The 6000-nt window shown below is 45.5% G+C and overlaps 1 protein-coding gene across 1 annotated transcript in view; it reads left to right on the top strand.

The window, feature by feature from the left end:
- The first annotated feature begins 218 nt into the window (after positions 1-218).
- DISP1 (dispatched RND transporter family member 1) overlaps positions 219-6000 on the top strand; it is a 58497-nt gene continuing 52715 nt past the window's right edge. Inside the window, exons 1-2 of the mRNA XM_072140069.1 lie at positions 219-387; positions 3363-3450. The gene's annotated coding sequence lies outside the window, so the exon portion shown is untranslated. The remainder of the gene's footprint in view (positions 388-3362; positions 3451-6000) is intronic.

The raw sequence follows: 6000 nt of genomic DNA, 5'->3' as shown, positions 1-6000 counted from the left end.
CCCATTGTCCCCAAATCTCCTGCAACCTGGGACACTCTCAGACCTTACACAACTACCCCCAGCTCAGTGCAGAGCCCCCAGGCAGTCAGAGCTATACACATCAGAGCCCCAGGGGTTAATGCATTCATGTCTATGTAGTGGGCATGGCAGGGGGTCTCTGTGCAGTGGGGAGGGGGGTGCAGGGGATGCTGTGCATGTCCTCAGGCTGCAGGATAATGCAGGGATTACTCCAGTGACACAGGAAGCAGTCTCTCCATAGCTTCCTGTGCAGGGAGCAGAGGAGGAGCTGCAGACTCTGCTGCAATGTGCACCCACAGCTGCCTGGGAAGTGGATGTGGGGGAGAAGGATGTGAGCAGCCAGCAGCATGAACACCCAGGACACAGCAGGTAAGCAGCCTGGGATCTCCTGCCGCAGGTGCCTGGGGGACTACAAGTCCCAGCACTGCTGGCTGCACAGCACCTGTCCCTAGCACAGGCTGGAGGAGGAGGAAACATCAGGGAATCAGGAAAAACTTTTCCTTTTGTCCCAGAGTGAAGAAAGAAGAAGTTTGTTGCTCTTCTTGTGGAGGAAGTGAGATCTGATACAATGTTGCAGGGAGGATTCTAATCGACACAAATATTATTGTTATAAGGAGTGACAGTGTGTGCACTGAGGTGTACAACTACAACTCCCAGCATGTAATGGAAGGAACAATGCTGCATAGGGGACTATAAATCCTATCATGTTATTGTCTTCATGTATTGCCATTTGTGTTTGTGCATCTGCTGTACAACTACAACTCCCAGCATGTCATGGAAGGAACATTTAAATCCTATCATGTTATTGGTGTTTGTGCATCTGCTGTACAACTACAACTCCCAGTATGTAATGGAAGGAACATTGCTGCATTGGGGACTATAAATCCTATCATGTTATTATCTTCATGTATTGCCATTTGTGTTTGTGCATCTGCTGTACAACTACAACTCCCAGCATGTCATGGAAGCAAAACTAGAAACAATGCTGCAGCGAGGACAGTAAAGTGTATACATATTATATTATGTTTCGATATTGTAATTTGTCTCTGCTGTAGAACTACAACTCCCACTATGTCAGGGTAGGCGGCTGCTGGGACTTGTAGTCTGAACACTGGGAGAATGGAATTAATTTACAAAAAGAACAAAAATCTATCTCTTTTAGCAAGGATGATGATCCAACTACTGCTCAGGTGTCTGGGAAAGTTGGGTGGCAGTTTTTGTGGCTGGTTGTTGGATTGGTTTTACCTTGCTTTTCCTGCTCTGATGTTCACTACTGTGGGAAAGCTGGGTTTTTGTGGCAGGTGGTCGTTGGATTGGTTTTACCTTGCTTTTCCTGCTCTGTTGTTGACTACTGTGGGAAAGCTGGGTGTGTTAAGGCAAATACGGTCTGAATAGAATAGAAATTGCTTAAATTACAAATTTGTTAATGAGATTATGTTGAGTCTTTGCAGTTGTTCAAGGTGCATACACAGGGATTACGCAGGAGGTGTATTTTTTATTTAATACATTTATTTTATATTTCATGTATTATATCTTATATATAATAGTATATAGTATATTTATATACTTTAATATAGTCTTGTTCTCTTTGAGGATTCTGTACATTCTTTACTCCATTCTCCGTTCTACGGAGGGAAATGTTTTACGATTTTTGTATTTTTAACATCTGCTGCATTTTCATATGTGTTTTTGTTCTAAATAGTATTTCCTGGTACTGATATCATATGGCCGAGTGCCCCCTGCGTCTGTATCATCAGTTTCATATAAGACTTTGATTAACACTTTATCATATGGTCCTGTGATGTTCTGGCATGAAGGGACCTATGGTAACTATACGTTGTGGCTTGTGGTACCTATGTAATGATACAGGTACCTGTGATACCTACATCACCTGCAGCTACATGTTGCGGCCTATGACCTATAGTACTTATGACTGCTGGTGATAAGTAGACCCGCCTTCCGTGTTCTGGGGGTTGAGTTCTGCTGCGTGACCCGGACACGTTGCCAGATTGGTGGCCGAACAGCCAATCCGTCCAATTGACGCCCCTAGTAACCCATAGCCATGGCTGTGATTGGCCTCATTGATAGTTGCTATAAGTGTCAATTTGTCAGGTTGGCTGTTCGGCGCCAATCCGGTTATATGTCCGGATCGCTCATCCAAACCCGAATATCGAGTATGCTCATCTCTACTGACTGCACATTGCAATGATGATACCTAGGACACCTGTGGTACCAGAGCCCATTGATGTGTAGGGCACCTATGGATATCTACACGTTACACTATATGGCCACAACATGGTTCAGCCATTGTACCTGTGACTACACACTGCAATATGGTGGCAGGTTACAACTTGTCTATAAGGCCTCAGATATCCAAACTTGTCTTGTGGACATAGCAACCAAACACAGCACAACTTTGAGAAGAATGAAAGCTGCACTCTGATTGGTCCAACTTTATGTTAAAAACTTTCGCAGTTATAGGAAATCTAGCAGCTGATTTATAACTTATAAGGAATTTCACTGTCAATCACTGTGTGTGGGCGGGGTAATCAGGACTCTCACTGCCAATCACTGTGTGTGGGCGGGGTTACCAGGACTCTCACTGTCAATCACTGTGTGTGGGGGGGGGAGTAATCAGGACTCTCACTGTCAGTCACTGTGTGTGTGTGGGGGGGATAGTCGGGACTCTTACTGCCAATCACTGTATGTGGGCGGGACGATCGGGACTCTTACTGCCAATCACTGTGTGTGGGCGGGACAATTGGGGCTCTCACTGCCAATCACTGTATGTGGGTGGAGTAATCAGGACTCTCACTGTCAGTCTCTGTGGGTGTGGGGGGGGGGGGGTAGTCAGGACTCTTACTGCCAATCACTGTATGTGGGTGGAGTAATCAGGACTCTCACTGTCAGTCACTGTATGTGGGAGGAGTAATCAGGACTCTTACTCCCAATCACTGCGTGAAGGTGGGCTTAGTGGGCTTCTTACTGTCTCTTCTGTAAGCATTGACTCAACTTTTTACTGAACCAAATCACATATAACCCTTAATATCACAAGGCTCAGCTTCTTATCCTCCATTATTTTAGTGGTTAGCACTACAACCTTGAAGCGCTGGGGTCCTGGGATCAAGTCCTGCAAAGAGTTTGTATGTTCTCTCCATGTTTGTGTGGGTTTCCGATGGGACAGCAGACAAATATAAGGGAATCGCATGAAGTTCTGTATAATTTCTGTGCCGCCATTATATTACAGATTCCTCTTGATGTCATGCGCAATGACGCTGAGTTTGTAGGTAAATATTATCGCCTCCATCCTCTTGGTGCTGAATCTCTGCCCTTGTGTCTTGCAGGATCCCTCTCGATGTCCTGACTGATCTGCTCTGAGCCTCTGTGCGGACTCTCACATATCTGTGAATACGCCCCAGACATTCCTGGCAGGTACGGAATTCCTTGTGTGATATGAATGACAGGCGGTTGCGCGGCTCATGCGCCCATTGTCTGCGCTATTTGCTGATCCTGTGACATGTATATCTGCCAGGTGCATCTGCGGAGGTCGCTCCGCACCTCATTCCTGCCTTATCAGCGCCTCATCTTCTCCTGCGCTGCACATTATCGGACAGTAATAATATATCAGGATCTGAAAATCATGTAAAGAGCTTTTCCTGGCTGGAGACCTCTATCCCTGCCGCCCACATGGACTGATAAGATAATTTAGAAAAGCATGGAAAAAAATTCCAAATTTATGTGATGTCTGTAGGAGTCTGTAGAAATGTAAAATTCTACTAGATTTCAGTCTTGTCCCACTGTATAGGTAGAAAGCATGGAGTTCATCCAGAACTTCCTGGTTCACATGTGTAATATTTGTGTATCATGTAGATTCATACACAGTCCTGTTCTTTATGGTTGCCTGACTTATCCCTATTGTTTTTATGGTGCATCTGTAAAAAATTGGGACAGCACACAGATGGCAACCCATTGACATAAATGCTAGTCAGTGGTCCGTAAAACCGAGCAAAGTGTAACGTGTCCCCCGGGGGCTATACCACGGATCCACAGAATGCGGCCATTAAAGTCAATAGAGGAGATTTCCAAGTGTCGTTGCTCATGGCAACCAATCAGCGTTCAGCTTTCAATTTCCCACAGCTGTTTATGAAATGAAAGCTGAGCTCTGATTGGTTGCCATGGGCAACTAGAACAGTTCTGCTCTCAGACCCTTCTGATATATATCACCGCACACATAGGCCTTACTTTTGGTTAGGTTCACATCTGTGTTGACATTTTGGTTCCTTACTTGTCGTATATTGGGATCATGTTGCAGTAAATGTCTTTATATGGCATTCAGCATCTTTGGAAAGTTGGGTGATGGTGATTGTACACAGGTCATTGCGTGACCAAAGTGCGGCTATGATTTAGCTCAAAATGTGGTGGCGTTTTAGTTGCAAATTCTCATCTGCAGTTTTTTTTCTTTTACTGTTAACCCTATGCTTAAAGGGATTGTCCTGGGATTGAAAAAGATGGCTGCTTTTTTTCGAAAAACAGCGCCACACCTGACCGTGGTCGGTGCTGGTACTGCAGCTCAGCTGCATAGAGATAAAAGGAGATAAGTTGCAATACCCCGCACTAACCATGGTCAGCACTAACCACAGTGGCACTGTTTTTGGAATAAAGCAGCCATGTTTTTCAACCTCTGGACAACCCCTTTAAAAAAAAATCTACCATCACAATCCATCATGATAAACCAGGGGCACTTACTCATGAATATTATAGCCCCTACAAGTCTGGAATCACTTCCTACATCTGGTACTAAAATCTACTTTTTGGGGAATGGAGTACATGTCCCTTCTCCTGCTTTCTATCTGCAGTTTTAGGACCTTCGGAGAACCTTTAAAGGTCCTGAAATGGCTTTTGTGTACATGTGAATTCAGATCAGGAACAGATGGGTGAAGGTCCTCCTCAGTATAAAATGTGGTGGTGGCCATGGGCTTCCTAGGAAGCCTTGCCCCAGGCTACCACCCAAACCACTTATATTATAATGCACTATTGATGCTAATGAGCCAAAAGTGCTCTGGGGGGGCATTACCAGAGACCCTCAGTGCTGTAGCTTCACAGGGTTTTACAATGAACAGAACATGTCTCTCCCTCTGACTGTGCAATCAAGCAGCAGCAGGAAATACAGGGCGGAGGGGGAGATCTGCTCATTGTAACAGCCTGTGAAGCTACAACACAGAGGGTTTCTGGAAACACTTACCAGAGCCCTTCAGACTCATTAACATAATTATAAAAGTTTTTGTGGGGTTCCTGTGCCCCCGCCCCCCCCCCAACAATTTGTTTTCAGAGGATAAGTTGCCAAACTTTGGCTTGTGGCCCTTTCAGGGTGGGAGAGATGTCTCAAGGGTTCGTCTTTGCTTGTCACCCACGTGATCACGGGTGCAGTACTCCCACATGTCTGAGGACCCGTTACATCGTCCGGACGTCTATACATACAGATGTTGGCGCACGTTCCGCTTCTTTTGTCTCGGCCGATGACCCCGTATGGAACATGGAATCATCTGGTTTGTGTCTTTCCTGCGGCTTGTACAGGATGGGTTGTGTTTTCCTGATCTCATGGGAAGCGATCCGTGAGTCTGGGATAAGGGGAAGCTTGACTTATATATATATCGGATGGGAAGATAACGGGAGGACGTCTGTTAGCTGCAGTTGCTTGGAATGTGGAGGATTTGCCTGTTATTAGGCGAAATTAGATCATTAATTCTTCATTTTTTATGTAAAAGGTCTCCAATACTCTACATCCCTACAGAATACATTGAGCTGTTTGTGAAACTTTCTGGGCTGTTGCCTACGCTAACTCGCCCAGCGCCATCTATATCCACGTGACTGTATCTTCTGCTGCACAGCATCGCTCTGATTTGATGTGGCCGTGAACGGTACTGCACCTAATTAGTTATCTGGAGCTGAGCTGCAGTACCACATACAGCCACATGTGGCGCT

The sequence above is a fragment of the Engystomops pustulosus genome, chromosome 3, assembly GCF_040894005.1.
Source record: "Engystomops pustulosus chromosome 3, aEngPut4.maternal, whole genome shotgun sequence".
NCBI lineage: Eukaryota > Metazoa > Chordata > Amphibia > Anura > Leptodactylidae > Engystomops > Engystomops pustulosus.
Note: the sequence above shows the minus strand (reverse complement) of the source record. Positions and strands in the feature narration are given on the sequence as shown.